The sequence below is a fragment of the Embiotoca jacksoni genome, unplaced genomic scaffold (assembly GCF_022577435.1).
Source record: "Embiotoca jacksoni isolate LCO1_2020_lvr unplaced genomic scaffold, fEmbJac1.0.p SCAF_3, whole genome shotgun sequence".
Taxonomy (NCBI): Eukaryota; Metazoa; Chordata; class Actinopteri; family Embiotocidae; genus Embiotoca; species Embiotoca jacksoni.
In genome coordinates, this window is record NW_027185381.1 from 1,035,713 (window position 1) to 1,055,000 (window position 19,288).

Below are 19,288 nucleotides of genomic sequence, written 5' to 3' on the forward strand. Positions count from 1 at the left end.
CACTTGGAGGTGAATTATCTGACTGAGTATCAACTCAGAGATACAGTAAACAATGTAAATGAATGATTAGGAAGTTTGGGAGTCCCTTCTTCCGCTCTGTGGTTCTGTGGTTAAAGAAATGTTTATAACGAACCTGAACGCTTCACTCCAGCTCTCTCTAGCAGCTCTTGTTGAATTATTAATCCGTTCATGTTGAACGGGATGAGCCGGTGTTGAGAGGTGAGATTAACTGCAGCTGTTCTTCCTACGATACTTGAACATTTAAAGTAGTCTAACGGTTTATCTTACAATTAATAAATAATAAATATTTATTGTCAGATAAGCCGTGCTGGGTGGTAAACAGATGCTTCTATAAACCCGCCCATCCCGACGGTGGCTGGCTGGAATTAAGCAGCACCCAGGGAGTCGCTATTTATTGTGCTTTGGTGCTCGCACATCTACACACCCACGCACGCTTGTCCTTGTAATACACAGTGTCATTAATGGAGAATTTAATTGTCTGCGGAAACAGATAAACAGAGGACATTACTTTGCATCACCGGCGACTTTATAAAGGTGGTGAATTTGTTACCTCGAGCTCCCACGACTAGTAATCTTCAAAATATAGTGGGGACTCTATGGAGCGTTTAATGAAGATATAAAGAAAGTCTGCTGACCTGGTCTCTGCTCTCTGTTGCATCCATAAATGTAGATCTGCTTTTCCAGTTCTTGTTTTTAATCAGGGGAACACATCTCTGGCTTGACATGATTTTACAAGCGCTGATATTTGCAGACCTTTGAATTCATAATGTAAAAATGTGAGAGTAATGTGGGATACTTAGCAGGACGTATTGATCTGTGGGTGCAAGTGAAACTCAAATTGATTTAATCTCAGCTCAGAGCATAAAATGTGACAAGCTCCCTGAGATGTCTTCGGATGCAAAATATCTGTCAAAGCTGTGCGGAGCAGCGATCTCGTAAAGGCCCTCTGCTTGCATTTTTCACCGTGTTGCACAGACGGTCTAAAGAGGAGCTGTCAGGCCCGTCTGTGTCCGCCGCTCCACCAGCGCCGGGCACATTAAGGTTCAGCGCTGCTGACGTGAAATATGTTATTTATCCCCTCCTTATTTAATGAGAAGTCACCCTGGAAAGCAGATGGTACATTAGCTGTAATAAACCAGAGCTGACTCCAGTGGTTCTGAGCGGGAATGTAGAATTGAGCCGTTAAGACCTGGCTGTTTCCCTCCCGACGCCGTCGGAGGGTCAGAAGGTGCCCGGTGTGCACGGAGAGTGTGTTCGCTCATCTCATCCTAACAGATCCCTTTTATAACTGCGGACAGGTTCTTATTGCCCCCAGTGAAGCATCATATATTGATGTGGAGAGAACAAAAATTACTGTAAGCTTTGACCCCTTTGTTCGCAGAGCCAGCATTAAAGTTGCTGAGTGAGGACTTCACATTCAGCTGTGTTTTATTGTTACTCTCAGCAGAAGAGGTTCAGTGTGCGCACACACACACACACACACACACACACACACACACACACACACACACACACACACATACATGCTCCTAGAGATTCACTGACTCTCACATAAGAATCCCGAGATTTCTGTCCAGTTCTTGAAAGATAGAAAGTTACTTGTGACGATTTTGGTCATCAGAAAATGAAGCGTGTGAAGGTGAATGAAGGGTCACAACTGTGACGTTAGTGTTGTAATTATTAGTGAAAAAAGGCCTGATTTGAATGCATCGTTACAGTGAGTTTAAATTGTAATCCTGAAGATGCAGTTACTCAATTGCGACACCAGGGGGCGTGTCTGCTTCTGGGAGCGCTAGTTGTGGTGAAGCTACTTCGGAGAGCAGCCCGTGGAGGGAACACGTCTAACGTCTCTTTTCTCTGACTTCCTGTACAAATCAGGTTAGTAGTGATTGTTATGTTATCACAATACATTTCTAAGTACTTTAAGCATTTTATTTTTGTTGTTTGTTAAAGTTTTCTGTCGAAAATAATCGGTTTGGTTGGTTAAAACGTATGTGGAGTCTTGCTAGCTCCCGGCTAAACCGTGTGGCAAGATGGCAGCATTGTTATTGACCTTTAATTTGACCTTCACTGAAGTTGTTATTGACCTTTAATTTGACCTTCACTGAAGTTGTTATTGACCTTTAATTTGACCTTCACTGAAGTTGTTATTGACCTTTAATTTGACCTTCACTGAAGTTGTTATTGACCTTTAATTTGACCTTCACTGAAGTTGTTTCGGAAGTTTTGAGTGAAATATGTTTTCTTGAAGTTATTTAAATGCTGGTTGTTGTTCCTTCTGGTCACTAACAGGCTGCTGTGAACCGGTGGAGCAGAAAGTAACGTTGCTTCTATTTAGTTTTTTAAAGTGTGTATTTGTGTTCAGTGGAACTGAACTAGATGATGAAGGTGAAGCTGTTGTACACATGAACACTTTGATAAGATAACTCATCCTGTTCCTTCACATCAGATTCTGGCCGCTGTGTTTTATGTCTATTATGGTCTGTTATTGTCTTCTGTGTTTCATGTACGTTTTTCGCAACACATTTTAACAGTGTGTTTTTAGATAATTATTTTTGCACCCTGGTCCAGAGGAACGTGATCTCGTTCAGTTTAATATTTATATTAATATGAAACATTAATAAACCTCAAACCTTAAGGTTTGGTTTATTAAAGGCTTTATCAGGCTTCCTGTTCAAAACAGGACGTATCTTATTATGTTTGAGGTCTGAAACACTGAGTGGAAATCCTGCTGTTGTTTTTGCTATGATTTATACATGATATATACATATATATGTACATAAATATATATATATATATATATATATATATATATATATATATATATATATAGTTCCTGTCTTTGTAATACGAGTGCGGACAAAGAAAAAAGTGTTTTCTTTTTACCCTCTCTGTTGTCATACTTGTTGAAGAACTGATTGAACCCAACAAACGAAACACTTCCAAGCTTTTTGTTAATTTTGGTAAAAAGAAAAGGCAGAGAGGGTTGTTAAGAGGAACTTAAAAGGAGGTACTTTTAGTCTAATCGCCAGCATCTATGACTCAAACTGAAAAAACAGCCAGCGGTAATTTGCAGGTACATCGAGATGGAAATGTTACGACAGCCAGTTCTTGAAAACTTCATCTGGCAAAAAACATTTATTCACAAAAGTTTCTTCCTCAATCTGTATTTCTTTGACTGCACACAGCCGGAGGTTCGTTGCGGTCGGTGATGTCGGAGAATGTTTCATGTCCTGGATTCACTCCCGTCTGAGGCTAATGTCCATGATAAAGGGGAGCGAATACATTTTGCGAGACTGGTGTGCAGTAGGTGTTGCTTTCACCCCCCACGGAGTCGCAGGGCACCTTGGCGGTAAACACTCGCAGGTTTCGGGGAAGTCGGGCGGCGGTGGGTGGGCTTAAATGATTCCTCATCGCATCTGGGCGCCTTCATAAAGCGGGACTCGGGGTGTGTGTGGGGAGAATAATCATGCAGTGCAGCAGATCAAATCATCGCCTAATGAGGAAAAAATAAACATGTCGAAGCTCATTGCTTGTGATGCAATCCAGCCGAGACACCTACGGGGTCGCAGACTGCACGGCTCTCTCTCCACACCGATCTTCAGCCCAACGCCGTAGTGGAGGGGGGGAGGGGGGCAGAGAGGAGATCTTAACTAGTTAAAAGAAGCTCCCGGGAGACGCTGATGGGATGGAAAACAGTGAATCACCGCTCTGCTCATTGAGAGGAATGAATGAATAAATTGAAAGCGATGGCGTTCCTGGCGATCTTCAAGGCAGTGAGACGTTATTGATTTTAAGGAGAAAACGCATTCTTAATGCATCCAGGGATCTCAGCCTTCTTTCTCCTTCTGCAGCTTCTGGTCTCCAGAAAATGAGTCAGGAACGAAGCCCGACGTAGCGCGTACGTGTTCGGTGGAGCGGTCTATCTGCTGGAACATCGAAGGGACACTTCAACCAGCGGTTCCCTGCTGACACAATGCAGTGACTCGGCACTTTAGGTTTTTGGAAGGAGTGCAACCTGAAAGGCTTTTTTAGGATGGAGGAAGAGAAATGCTGCGAAGATGCTAATCTGTGTTGATATTTAGGTTTTCTGTTTTTGCTCTGGAGCCCATTCACACATAAATTCAGAGGCAAACAAGCTGTCTAAGCCTTTTTTTTTTTCTTTTTTTTTTTTATTGTTTACAACATGATGCTTCATTGGCATCTTGGTACCACCTGCAAGATATTAGAGTCAGCATTTGGACTGTTTTTACCTGTGAATGCCTGATGAGAGTGAATGAATATGTGGTTTATCTGCACCAGCCTTGTGTTTCTATGGGCTCCTGAATGTGGCCTGTGTGACGCTGAGGCTGCAGTTTTCAGACACACTGCCTCGGCGCTGAGCAACAGTCTCGCAAACTTATCAGCTCTTTTCATTTTTGGGCTGACACTCCGGGCAAAAGATTCGGAGGTGAGGTGGGGGAGCCGCGGATTAAAGATCATATCAAAGCCAGCGAATAGGTATAGTGATTCAGGAGCGATGGCAGAGATATGGAGTGCAGCCGTGTTTATCATATCGGACAGAGATAGTCAGAGGATTGCAAACAGGGAGAGGCTGTGCTGTGTGGCAGACTTTTGTCAGGGACTTTGCAAATGTTTGACTTCTATGTTCAAGGACGCGAATACTTTGTTGGTCTGCCGTAGCATCAGCCACCTCTTTGACTACCTCCAGCTCCTGTCCACCAAAACCGTGTCCCCATGAGCACCAAAGGTTTTTAATACGAGCGACAGTGTGACAAGATGCGTTACCGCGTTTATTCTGCGCTGAACGGTCGGGATTTTTTTTACGGACACTGAGCTGAAAAATGTTCAACCGCCGTCCAATCACAGTAAAGGAGGGGCGGGACAAACTCTCGTCGACACCCGTCAGACATATTGCATTTGCAGTGAGAAATCGAAAGTCTGATGTTTTAACTTATTTTTAAAGGCTTTAATTCATAAAATTGTATAATTGTGTCAGCGTCACGTTTCACCTCGCCGAGGCGTGAAAAGTAAAGCTGTTGCATGCTGGGAGGAAGTCGAGCCGTTGTCAGAAGCACTTAGTCTGAACAAAGAAGACTTGGGGGGCACATGGGTTCAGGTTCCCCTCCGATGTGACATATTTAAAACAGTCTAGGTCACGTCAGACTAAAAAATACATAAAGTGATTGTACTTTAACAATTTTGACGCCACCATGGAAGAAATCCCTTTTCGTGTTGCGTTTTGTGAGGTGGGGAAATGTGTTCCCGTTGAATGGCTGTATATCCAAGAATCGCTTAGCAAAGAGAAGATTAAGTGCACACATTAATCCAGGAGTCAGAGCAATCTTGTAATCCACTCAGTATGCTAATTGCCTGTTCTTTCTCCAGCAAAGGGGTTTACAGGCCATTAAATGGCACTGAGCGGTTGACAAAGGATAGCCAGCCAGACCCCCCCCCCCCTCCCCTCTATTTCTTACTTGGACAGGCTGTTGCACACCCACACAATGCTCCTGTAAAAGAAATATGCAGGATCCAAAAAACAGAAAAGAAAGTGTGCCTCTGATTCCAGTTATTGCCTTGGCGGCGTTGGAGGACGTGTTTCAGCTCCGAGGAGACCCGGCGATGACAAACTGGATCTCCTGGTGTTGAATGAACTTTTGATCTCGTTGACTCGGACATTTTCCCCCAACATACCAGAGTTTTCTTGTAACATTTGTCCGTATCGGACGGTGGATGCCAGTAAATAATAAAAGGTAGTTGAGTGCTATTGTCTCCGTCGCAGTCCCACTCCTGCCCCCACCCCCACCCCCACCCCCCACCCCCACCCCCGGTACACAAGGGGACCCCGCCAAGGTAAAGTGCATTTCTTTGCGCACTACTGCCTGTGCAGTCCCCCGAGTGGCCTCGACGTGATGGATGTTGTTTCGGTTCGGGGTTCTCGCTACTGATAAAACAGTCTCGTCAAAACACAGTCGCCAGTGATGTAAGCAGATAAAGATAGTCGCAGATAATTAGAAGATTTGCGCTTTGCGTCATTTGCGGTGCCAACTGCCAAAGAAGGGGGCTGTGACGAATGACTCAAACACGGGGATTCGGCAGGAAGCCTGACTGCAAATGCTGCTGGTAACGACCGCAGTGTGTTCTTCAGATGCAGCTAATGAGCACGGCCATTAGACATAAATGGCATTTTAAAAACCTGGGGAGTAAGGAAATAAAGAAGTGGTTCTGATAGACGGCCTGTAGGCTGCAGAGATGGCGAGAGCACGTGGATGACCTCCACCGGTCCTGGTGAGGCTGTCAGTCACCTCCCTGCTGTGAACTGAGGATGAAGGATGAAGGCTCATTAGAGTGAAGAGGACGGTATCTCCATAATATCTTAGAGATCTCGTATCCACTGCGCTTGATAGATCTTACAGGTGCATTTTCTTTTGTTAAGCTTATTTAGAGATAGAGGAATAACATCACATGTAAATGTTTGGGGAGATTTGTTGACTCAGGATTACGCTACTTGATGTATGTAGTACACAAACCCAAAAGTAAAGAATCAGAATATTGCACAAATAGAAACCAGCAGATGGATCTGTTTTCTTCTGTTGAAACAGTGGCTCTCCAACATGTGCCTCTAAATCCCAGGAATCTGCAGGCATATGTTGCAACCAATCGCTCTGCAGCGTGATTGATTAGTCACCCATCTCGAGTTGAACGTGTGCAGATCGGGATGAAATCAGCTGCTTCAGTGTTTGTTAAGAGGATGTAAATATATTGTGTTGGTAAAACGCTGTGAAGCATTTACAACTGCTGATTCTGACACACGGGATTTCTCCGTAAAAAGAAAAACTGGGTTTGGAAGCTTTTCTTCGTGCTTTGTGTTTTCAGCAACGTCAAACATTGGCTGCAGCATTTTTACTGTTTCGGTAGTTTGGAAATGTATCATGGTGCGAACATTGGTTTTCAGAAACAAATAGGTTTAATACTAATAGATGTCAGTAACGCTAACAAACATTAGTTATATAAGCGACGAGGCCGTTTGAACGCTCGCTCCTTGTCCTCTTTACGATGTTGTAATTTTCGGAAAGCTCAGAGTTCTCGTTGGAGATTGATTTGTTTTTCAGAAATAGAAGCTGTGAAATGCTGCCTTCAAATGTCTATGTGCTTACCGTGTTCACGAGAAGAGTCCATGTGAACGCTCTCTCGTGATATTCACAAGTTTGGAGCTTTTTGAAAGCCTCCATCCCGAGTTAGGACGTATTTTCTGACGCTAATAGAAACGTTAGAAGTTGTGGAAGTTCATTTTTAGTTTGTGACGTTTTGTCGTGTTGAGTTTGTCCTTGTAATTTAATGTTGACGTTCCTAGCAGACTCATCTTTTCCCTCTGTCAGTATGCCTTTGCATGTTTAACATTATGCCTGCTAACCTGCTGAACGGTTTGCCTCCAGGCTGCTGTATGACGTCCATGTTGCCGTGAGCTAGCTGAGGTCTTCTCACGACACACGACTTCCATCTGCAGGCAGCATCAGTTGAGTGTGTCTGTGTGTCGGCTCGGCTCAGTACCGCCAACTAGACCCACGAGCGTGCCGACAGCTCCGTTGTTTGCTGAGGTGAATGACCTCCACTCGCTTTTCTTATTGTATTTCAAGGTTTTTGATTCCGTAATGTTTGATGTCATCTTAAGAATAATCTCCGCCTCCCTCAGAACTTCGATTTTGATGGTGTATTTTTTTCTGTCATGAATAAGAGGCAGCTGTGGCTCAGGTTGTCCACCAATCATAAGGTTGTTGGTTTGATCCCCGGGTCCTCCTGCCCCTGTGTCGAAGTGTCATCGAGCAGGACGTTGAAGCCTAAATTGGCAGGTGAGCCCTTTGCACGGCAGCTCAGCCTCCATCGGTGTGTGAAGGTGTGCGAGTGGGAAACAGTGTAAAGCGCTTTGAGACAATAAGGTAATGAAGCGCTATATAAGTGCTGACCGTTTACCATAATTTACCATAATCTCAGTTTAGTGAAAGTGGACAAGAGCAGGAAATATGTTGGAATGGTTATTTAAAATGAATTACAACAAATCCACTCCAAATATCACGTGATTTTGAACGTGAACGATAAGAAGATTAAGATGTGAGAATGATATTTTGCTTCCAAACATAGGAACATGTATTTTGTGTGAGTGTGGGGGTGTTGTGTTTGTTTTGCTCACGAACGCCTGGTTAAAAGATGTTTTCCTGGAGATGATGACCTTCAAGTATTCTCCTGGTATCTGTGAAGGTGTTCTGATGTGATACCTTTCCACTGCTCAGAGCGTGAGGGGGAGTGCGAGTATGATAAAGTGCAGATGAGATGTTAAGGTAAGGCTGCATGTGGGTGGTTGTCTCTCAGGTTGAACATTTTCCTGGAAGCAATGGAAGACACAATGGAAAACAGGCTGAAATGAAAACAATGCTGGCAGAGAAATGCCGCTCTGCTCGCTCTTATTTCACTGAAACATCCTGAACAAACCTACAAACCACAAAGAAAGAAAACTCAAGCTCCTCCTATTCACCGTTAAATGCTCAACCTTCAATTAAATATAATGAATGTATGACACTTTTATCGACATATTCTCTGGGAATTCGGTGACAATGCTAAAAGAAATCACACCAACAGTTCAAGGAACAAGAACAAACACACTCGGAGGGTTACCGAGGTTATTTAAAGAAGACAAGGGCAGAAAAACACATTTACAACCCATCCAGTGTGTTAGAAACAATGTGCTGTGTATGCAAATAATTCATTTTAAGTTACAGTTACTTTATATCCCAAATTTAGTTGTATTTACCTAAATTTAAGAAGTTGTTCTCACCCAAAAATGGCATGTGAAATGAACTATTTCTTTCTCAGTGTACGATGGCCTACTTGTGGATATTGTTTCACCACTAGAGATTATTTGCCTGAAAAAGTCGAACCGTTACTGTTTTTTTCAGCCTCGGGAATAAATACTTCAGTAAAGAGCTTTTTGAGAGGCATTAAAGGTTTTGAGTTAAAACTGCATTTGGCAACTTAGCGCGTTGGCTGCGGCTGCCCGTGGCAGCAGGAGGTAATTGCTTAAAGGATGAACTTGAATGTTCAGAAGTTATGTAATGTGATGTTAGTAAAGTGCACACTCGTTTGACTCACCCAGCTGGTCTGCGTCGGCTTCATCCCCGAGAAGGAAACGAGACTACTGAGGTGAAAAAGGTGTTTTAGCGTGAAACACTCACCTTCTGCTGCTTTGGAATTAACCGATGCAGATCTGACGTGTAACATTTATAAAATCATGTTTTGGGATGAAGACAGAAAGAAAAGGACAACTTAGAATAATCATTCACCCTCTCGAACACTCACTTTTTAAACAGGGCCACAAAAAAACAACCGAGTGAGAATCACCTTGCAAAATGAGGTCATCTCCATACATCCTTTGATCCCTCCATTCTTCATCTCGGAGGCAAGTGGCATATAAGAGGATCTATCTTTGTGAACAGTTTTGAGCCCCCAAAATTACAAACAAACGAAAGGCAGGGGATCGATAGAGTGTCTCGGAGAATGATGAACTGGCACTTCAGACGAGGAAAATCAATGTGGCGTTCCCTCTCTCTCCTCCTCGTCTCTCGCTCGTCTTTCACCGCGCCTCCTAAACTCCTCAGTCCTCCTGCTGCCGTGTTAAAGTGTGCGTGTTGCTCGGAGCTGGTCTCTCGCTGGGATTTAATGGTCCTTTGTTTCTTATTCCTTTTTAGCCTGGAAGACCCCTGCCACTTTGATGTGTGAGCACACCCACCAATAATGGCCCGTAGGATACACAGTGGAAGTAAGTGCTTCTGGTCTGATTTACAGTTTTATCGCGTCCTGCTGCCCCCACCACCACCACCACCACCCTCCACCACCACCCCCACCCTCCACCTCGGCTCATTTGTTGCGGACATATTGATCTGCCTAACGTGGTCATCTTTAAATCATAACATAGCACTTAACACGACGCTGCCAAAATGACAGCATCTAGTTGCAGACGTGCCTCGGACGATTGAATGCATCACTTTTACAGTAGTTGGAGGCGAGGAAGACGTTCACAGCCGCAGCCAAATAAGAGCTAGTTTATTGTATATCTTAAAAAATAGTATTAATAAGATCTCCCCAAGGGGAAAATTGGATTCTAAGAGCTCCGTCTGAAGCTAGAAATGAACTGTTGTACTTTGGCAATCCTTGAGAATCACATTCACAACAGAGGGAAGCGTTTCCTGCCTCAGTGTTGGCTCAGACCTGAAGGATGTTTGTGTAACAAGCAACTGTTCAAAGAAGTAGAGGACAGCTGAAGTTTGGAGTTGTTGCACCGCCTGATCTGATTGAGCATTTGAAGGGGTTCAGTGTTGGCTTGGCGACCGCTCCTCCCCGGAGAGGTGGAGTTATCCGATTACCGCAGCATGATTATCTCAGCAGTTGGGGGATTCTCGGCCGGTTGTGGCTTGGACCGGTGTACAGTATGTGTGTTGTCTTAGCTGAAAAGGGAATTAACACCAGCTCCCGCTCAAATGTGCTACTTTTTTTTTCTGGATGCCTTTTCCACCGGCCACTTTGGCAGCTAACCAAGGACTGTTTGGCAAGCGGTCCACAAACACAGTACACAGCAGGTGATGGCTGGAGGTGTGTCCCAGTGTGTCCCAGTGTGTCCCGGTGTGTCCCGGTGTGTCCGGGGGGGTAAATTGTTTCACCAATAGTTTACCTGTTGTGACACCAGAATGTCAACATTTGTAATTTTGTATTGAATATAGGGGGTTTGCTGTGAAATGTGGTCTGAACATCCATGCAGCCTCATCAGGTCAACAGCCTCCACCCGGCTTTGTGCTCATTACATTTTTTTTTTGGCATTGTTGGTAAACTAAGACGGTGAACATGGTAAATATGTGTGCTAAACATTAGTATGTCAGTTTGTCAGTGCACGTCAGCATGCAAATAACTCGTATTGTTAAAGGATATATCAGGACATGGAAGAAACTAATCACACTTATTCCTTTAATTTATCAATTTCCAACAGCAAAATACAAGATGCACATTGTAAAACTTGTTTATGGTGATGAGTCCCAGCAGACATTAGGTGCTTATGGCAGGTTCATATCCATATTTGTTAAAGGTGAAAACAGTGAAAGTACAGACCTGTTGTAGACTTTTTAATTTATGCACCACTGCAGCACAGAGGCTCTTCCCCTACTGGTTGCACTCGCTTTGCATCACATTTCCTCCATGTTCGCATGTGTACGGCGAATATAATGTGCATCGGTGATAGTGTTGTGTTCGAAAGCTGCCTGCGTGCCTCTGTCGGCCTGCCCTGGGCGGTACCTGCCTGTGATGTGGGTGAGCTGGAAGGCAGCGCTGTCAGCTGTGGAGAACTCTTCCTGTCAGCGCTGCCGCCTGAAATTTAGGGCTGGGAGACGAAGCTTGAGACAGATATCCATGTGTGGGGGCTGGGGGGTGGGTGGGGGGGGGGCAGAAAGGGGGGGTTGTCTATCCAGATACTGTATATAGCTATCTATCTACTGTATCTATCTGCACAATCCATTTGTCTCCGTTTCTTTGTCTTTGTTTTTCTCAGGGGTGCAGCTCCGGGGGGCCGGGGGGGCTGTGTGTCAGGAGTAAAATATTCATAGTACGTGCTGGGAGTTTGACAAGCTGCTCTGACACCTCCAAACTCTCCACCCTCATTCTCATTTCCTCTCCGGTGCCAGAGCTTCACCTCCCCCGGTCTGCCTTTCAGCCGTCCTGTACGCTGCTTGATGAAAAGAAAACCCACAGCTCACGTTTCATACCTGAGAGGACGGGACGGGAAACACAACCCAACACATCCACCTCAACCTGTTGGCTTAAGGCTCCCACAGGAGCTTTGATCACCGCTCGGTGAGGCTTTCATGCTCAAACTGTTTCTTTACAGCATCTTTAAGATCCTCTGCTTCTGTCATTGGAACACTTTCAATCTAAATTTGAAATCAATAGGAAATTCAACTTTAGATGCTGTACCTCACTTCCAACATCTCCCTTTGCAAACTCAGCCAGCGTTAATCTACCGAGGTGGATTACAGCTGTAATTACAGAATATTACTATCAAATTCACATAGAAATAAGATCTACTGTTCTGCTGTATTAAAAATGCCATCTCTGCCTCTTCTAATATGGATTTTTCCTGGTTGAATTTTTATGGAATGGTGCGTAATAATGGCACTAAAAATAATGATTTGGCCCTTTGTGACACCAAAACACAACCGCCCCTGAGATGTATGTTCACAGAGCATTTTTCTACTTTCATATTCAATCGTAGCTGCAGTGGAAGTATCTTCACATAACGTCTTATTATCCAAATGTGGGACAATTGTCTCTGGAAATAAGAAAAGGAACCAATCAAAAAGGAGAACATGACCATGAATTCAAAATACATGCCTAGTTTCTGAAGAAGAAGAGTTGCTGTAAGAAGAAATTCATCAATATCAACCTACCCTGAGAAATGGTGTGTTTGGTTTCCTCTCCAGGTTGAGTGCAACATTTCAACAACTTTTGGTTTAAGTACCTCAGAAACAGAATTAACATTTCTTATTAACCATCTCCTTTACATAACTTCTACAAAGTGTTTTCGTTTTTCATCTCTCACCATATTTGTTTCACCCATCAAGATTTTTTTCAGCCTTTTTCAATGTATGAAGAAAATCTGTGGGCGGGGCTACTTCAGTCCATCCCTCCTCATGTAGTCTAGTTTTAGTAATGTGATGTGGAAACGGTTATTAATATCAGCTGTTCAGCAGCTGATTTGAATGTCTCGGCGCTGCGTCTACTTTATCAACAAGCCACCAATGAGCTGAAGACAGGAACTCTCTTTCTGACAGGAGATGTTCCCGTCGTCAGAGAAGAACGTTTCCTGAAGAGCACAAAGAAGGACTCATGTTAGTGAACCGAGAGTCTGATGCAGCTCTCTGTTGGGAAGCTGCTGCTGACGACATCATCGAGTCACAAATCACAAAGGAAAAGGAGCCTCCATTGTTTTAAAACTAATTAAATTAATTAAATTAAATTTACATTAAATCTACAGGAACTTTCCTTTCAATACATCTTCCATATATTAATAATATATAATAACATTAAACAATGAGGTGTGTTGGAGGGGGGGTGTTGGAGGAGGTGAGTTTGAGGAGGTGTGTTTGAGGAGGTGTGTTGGAGGAGTTGTGTTGGAGGGGGGGTGTTGGAGGAGGTGAGTTGGAGGAGGTGTGTTTGAGGAGGTGTGTTGGAGGAGGTGAGTTGGAGGAGGTGTGTTTGAGGAGGTGTGTTGGAGGAGTTGTGTTGGAGGAGGTGTGTTGGAGGGGGGGTGTTGGAGCAGGTGTGTTGGAGGAGGTGTGTTTGAGGAGGTGTGTTGGAGGAGTTGTGTTGGAGGGGGGGTGTTGGAGGAGGTGAGTTGGAGGAGGTGTGTTTGAGGAGGTGTGTTGGAGGAGGTGAGTTGGAGGAGGTGTGTTTGAGGAGGTGTGTTGGAGGAGTTGTGTTGGAGGAGGTGTGTTGGAGCAGGTGTGTTTGAGGAGGTGTGTTGGAGCAGGTGTGTTGGAGGAGGTGTGTTTGAGGAGGTGTGTTTGAGGAGGTGTGTTGGAGGAGGTGTGTTTGAGGAGGTGTGTTGGAGGAGGTGTGTTGGAGGAGGTGTGTTGGAGCAGGTGTGTTTGAGGAGGTGTGTTGGAGCAGGTGTGTTGGAGGAGGTGTGTTGGAGGAGGTGTGTTTGAGGAGGTGTGTTGGAGGAGTTGTGTTGGAGGGGGGGTGTTGGAGGAGGTGAGTTGGAGGAGGTGTGTTTGAGGAGGTGTGTTGGAGGAGGTGAGTTGGAGGAGGTGTGTTTGAGGAGGTGTGTTGGAGGAGTTGTGTTGGAGGAGGTGTGTTGGAGCAGGTGTGTTTGAGGAGGTGTGTTGGAGCAGGTGTGTTGGAGGAGGTGTGTTTGAGGAGGTGTGTTTGAGGAGGTGTGTTGGAGGAGGTGTGTTTGAGGAGGTGTGTTGGAGGAGGTGTGTTGGAGGAGGTGTGTTGGAGCAGGTGTGTTTGAGGAGGTGTGTTGGAGCAGGTGTGTTGGAGGAGGTGTGTTGGAGGAGGTGTGTTGGAGGAGGTGTGTTGGAGGAGGTGTGTTGGAGCAGGTGTGTTTGAGGAGGTGTTGGAGCAGGTGTGTTGGAGGAGGTGCAGCAGCATGAGGAGCATCGGGGGAAGAATCAAACAGTTGTGAGTCGAAGTTTAAATCATATTTTCACAGCGTTTTTTTCCCGCCACCTCGTAAGTCATCTTCACGAAGCCGAGACCTCGATTCCCAAACTCTCCACAAATATCAATATGGATTTACGAGTCTCCCTGAAACGAGGTCCTCAGCTAATTAAATCTGTCATCACTTTGTACTGTAAGAACACAAGGAGGTGGGGGAGGGGGGTAAATGAGGGCCGGTGGAGTTTTATTTAACAGAAACAGATAATTGGGTCCGAGCTCTTTATCCTCATGAAGCTCGGAGGTTTCCCGCTCGCTGCTCCTCGCTCTCCAACAGTTTCTCCATCTGAGACAACGAGAGGAGGAAACGGAGGTGAAGTGGAAGTTGACTGTTGTCAAGGCGACAGTAAACATGTATTTTATGTTGTGTTGGGGGTTGGACGTGTGTTGTAGCAGGAGGAAAGTCATGTGATTCAGAGGAGCTCTGAGCTGAGGCTGAATACTAACAGGAGAACAGGAGAACAGGAGAACGTAGGAGTCGCTGAACGGCGTCCATCTTTGATCTCTGCAGGAGGAGTCATTGGAGCTCGGCTCTGATCCAGCTGCTCACCTCAAACTCACATCACACTAACTTTCACCACTTTATTATAATGTGTAAAGACTGTCTGACTAGATGGAGGTAGTGTAATATAGAAGTATATATAACTGTTTTGTTGTTGTCTAATTTATACTTTAAATTCAGTCATTCAAACAAATTGAGGCTTTTGGAGAAATATACTTTCTAAAATCTTCCATTTACTGTTATGTTGGATAAATCCATAAATCTCTGTAGGCCACGTTTTTTGTTTTAATAATTTACTCAAAACTTAAACACATTTAATGTGATTTAAAGTTAGTGTGCTTTCTAACAGCTTCATCTAATAATCTAATTATTCGCTTTATGTATTAACTAATCGAAGTTTTCTGTTGTGGCTGTTAGTCCATATTAAACACTGCACAGACACTTTAACATGCAGTAAGTGACATAAACAAAATATGAATCATCTGCAAATATTATCCAGGGAATGAACGGCCACAGCAGAAATACTGAACCTTTTTCTCAGTCTCATTATATTTGTAGCTTCGTGGTGGCAACTGAATATTAATACTGGTGATAAAAACTGAGTGCCAAACCTGCATTGTTTTATCACTGTAATTTTTTAAAGTGAATGATGATATTGTATTTGGATTAATGTGAATATAAGTAATGTTTTAAATCTACAGTGGACAGCAAAGGGTTTTAAATATTTGTTTTGATTCTCCTCTTTGTGTAAAAGGAGAACTATGAGCAGGAGATTAGCATTAGCTCTTAGCTCTAGTTTCAAATATACACCTTGAAGAGGACCTACTTTGTTTTCCATTTTCTGCCATCTATAAAATGTTGAAGGTTCATGTTAAATGTGGCCAAATTTTGAAATAGTGATGAATACAAGTTGGTACTTTGAGTCTTCAGATCTCTCTGAACACTTCCTGACTTCAGGAAGGTTGAGGTCGGCGACTCTAGTGGAGTACCAGAATAAAAAGAAGACCTGAGAGTGACCTGAAACCTGAAAGTGAGCACAATAGTTCCCTTTGAGGTTACTTGGGGATTGGACATATTTAAAAAACAGATTTAGTGCTTTCATGTCAGTCTTTAATCAGCAGCCACAGCGTCAGCTGAGCTGTTTAGTATTCCCTGCTACACATTAACAGCACTCGACTAAATTAAAACCAGACAGACATGTACAGTAGATTCAGAGCAGCATGTCAAAGTACTCGTGAAAAAAGAGCAGTATTATATAAGCATTTAAGATGTTGAACATGTCATGCCCTCCCTTCAGAGTCAACAGTGGCAGAGCAGATACACACTTCATTAAAGCTTCACAGAGAAGACAAATGAAGAGAAAAGGCAGAGCGGGTTGTTCTCGTTGTCCCTTTCGTTTCTCTTTGGGTTTGAAGCCAGCGGAGATGTTGCGTGTCTCCGGCGCCGTGACCTCGCGCTGCCTCCGTCCTCGGTGTTACTCACATGTGTGTCTGTCCCGGGGCTCTTCGTCGAAGGAGCCCGGACCGGAGAGGCAGCCAGGGCCAACAGCAGTATGGTGGGGTGAGCCCTGCCCCGGAGAAACCTTCACAGAGACCTCATTTCTTTCAGTCGCTCCCCGTATTCATCAGATCTCCTCGTGTTCACCAGATCTCCTCCTGTTCACCAGATCTCCTCGTGTTCAGCAGATCTCCTCCTGTTCACCAGATCTCCTCCTGTTCACCAGATCTCCTCGTGTTCACCTGATCTCCTCCTGTTCACCTGATCTCCTACTGTTCACCAGATCTCCTCGTGTTCACCAGATCTCCTCCTGTTCACCTGATCTCCTCGTGTTCACCAGATCTCCTCCTGTTCACCAGATCTCCTCGTGTTCACCTGATCTCCTCCTGTTCACCTGATCTCCTCCTGTTCACCAGATCTCCTCGTGTTCACCAGATCTCCTCGTGTTCACCTGATCTCCTCGTGTTCACCAGATATCCTCCTGTTCACCAGATCTCCTCCTGTTCACCTGATCTCCTCGTGTTCACCAGATCTCCTCGTGTTCACCTGATCTCCTCGTGTTCACCAGATCTCCTCCTGTTCACCTGATCTCCTCGTGTTCACCAGATCTCCTCGTGTTCACCTGATCTCCTCCTGTTCACCTGATCTCCTCCTGTTCACCAGATCTCCTCGTGTTCACCAGATCTCCTCCTGTTCACCTGATCTCCTCGTGTTCACCAGATCTCCTCGTGTTCACCTGATCTCCTCGTGTTCACCAGATATCCTCCTGTTCACCAGATCTCCTCGTGTTCACCAGATCTCCTCGTGTTCACCTGATCTCCTCGTGTTCACCAGATCTCCTCGTGTTCACCAGATCTCCTCCTGTTCACCAGATCTCCTCGTGTTCACCTGATCTCCTCGTGTTCACCAGATCTCCTCCTGTTCACCAGATCTCCTCCTGTTCACCTGATCTCCTTGTGTTCACCTGATCTCCTCCTGTTCACCAGATCTCCTCGTGTTCAGCAGATCTCCTCCTGTTCACCAGATCTCCTCCTGTTCACCTGATCTCCTCCTGTTCACCAGATCTCCTCGTGTTCACCTGATCTCATCCTGTTCACCTGATCTCCTCCTGTTCACCAGATCTCCTCGTGTTCACCAGATCTCCTCCTGTTCACCTGATCTCCTCGTGTTCACCAGATCTCCTCCTGTTCACCAGATCTCCTCGTGTTCACCTGATCTCCTCGTGTTCACCAGATCTCCTTGTGTTCACCTGATCTCCTCGTGTTCACCAGATCTCCTCCTGTTCACCTGATCTCCTCCTGTTCACCTGATCTCCTCGTGTTCACCAGATCTCCTCCTGTTCACCTGATCTCCTCGTGTTCACCAGATCTCCTCGTGTTCACCAGATCTCCTCCTGTTCACCAGATCTCCTCGTGTTCACCTGATCTCCTCCTGTTCACCAGATCTCCTCCTGTTCACCAGATCTCCTCGTGTTCACCTGATCTCCTCCTGTTCACCTGATCTCCTCGTGTTCACCAGATCTCCTCGTGTTCACCTGATCTCCTCCTGTTCACCTGATCTCCTCCTGTTCACCAGATCTCCTCGTGTTCACCTGATCTCCTCGTGTTCACCAGATCTCCTCCTGTTCACCTGATCTCCTCCTGTTCACCAGATCTCCTCGTGTTCACCAGATCTCCTCGTGTTCACCTGATCTCCTCCTGTTCACCAGATCTCCTCGTGTTCACCAGATCTCCTCGTGTTCACCTGATCTCCTCGTGTTCACCTGATCTCCTCCTGTTCACCTGATCTCCTCGTGTTCACCAGATCTCCTCCTGTTCACCAGATCTCCTCGTGTTCACCTGATCTCCTCGTGTTCACCAGATCTCCTCCTGTTCACCAGATCTCCTCCTGTTCACCTGATCTCCTCCTGTTCACCAGATCTCCTCGTGTTCACCAGATCTCCTCGTGTTCACCTGATCTCCTCGTGTTCACCAGATCTCCTCGTGTTCACCTGATCTCCTCGTGTTCACCTGATCTCCTCGTGTTCACCAGATCTCCTCCTGTTCACCAGATCTCCTCCTGTTCACCTGATCTCCTCCTGTTCACCAGATCTCCTCGTGTTCACCAGATCTCCTCGTGTTCACCTGATCTCCTCGTGTTCACCAGATCTCCTCCTGTTCACCTGATCTCCTCGTGTTCACCAGATCTCCTCCTGTTCACCAGATCTCCTCCTGTTCACCTGATCTCCTCCTGTTCACCAGATCTCCTCGTGTTCACCTGATCTCCTCCTGTTCACCTGATCTCCTCCTGTTCACCAGATCTCCTCGTGTTCACCAGATCTCCTCCTGTTCACCTGATCTCCTCGTGTTCACCAGATCTCCTCCTGTTCACCAGATCTCCTCGTGTTCACCAGATCTCCTTGTGTTCACCTGATCTCCTCGTGTTCACCAGATCTCCTCCTGTTCACCTGATCTCCTCCTGTTCACCTGATCTCCTCGTGTTCACCAGATCTCCTCCTGTTCACCTGATCTCCTCGTGTTCACCAGATCTCCTCGTGTTCACCAGATCTCCTCCTGTTCACCAGATCTCCTCCTGTTCACCTGATCTCCTCCTGTTCACCAGATCTCCTCCTGTTCACCTGATCTCCTCGTGTTCACCTGATCTCCTCGTGTTCACCAGATCTCCTCGTGTTCACCAGATCTCCTCCTGTTCACCTGATCTCCTCCTGTTCACCAGATCTCCTCCTGTTCACCTGATCTCCTCGTGTTCACCAGATCTCCTCCTGTTCACCTGATCTCCTCCTGTTCACCAGATCTCCTCGTGTTCACCAGATCTCCTCCTGTTCACCAGATCTCCTCCTGTTCACCAGATCTCCTCGTGTTCACCTGATCTCCTCGTGTTCACCAGATCTCCTCCTGTTCACCAGATCTCCTCGTGTTCACCAGATCTCCTCGTGTTCACCTGATCTCCTCCTGTTCACCAGATCTCCTCGTGTTCACCTGATCTCCTCGTGTTCACCAGATCTCCTCCTGT

The 19,288-nt window shown here is 45.4% G+C and overlaps 1 protein-coding gene across 4 annotated transcripts in view; it reads left to right on the forward strand.

Moving 5' to 3' along the window:
- The window catches only part of mgat4c (mgat4 family member C), a 117,065-nt gene that overhangs the window by 40,342 nt on the left and 57,435 nt on the right, over positions 1-19,288 (forward strand). For 2 of the 4 annotated variants that reach the window (XM_069162750.1, XM_069162751.1), the window contains exon 2: positions 9,762-9,832. The exons of 1 other annotated variant lie outside the window; for it this stretch is intronic. The gene's annotated coding sequence lies outside the window, so the exon portion shown is untranslated. Of the gene's footprint in view, positions 1-9,761; positions 9,833-11,608; positions 11,911-19,288 lie in introns of all 4 variants that reach the window. One more of the 4 variants, XM_069162752.1, reaches the window with a different exon arrangement.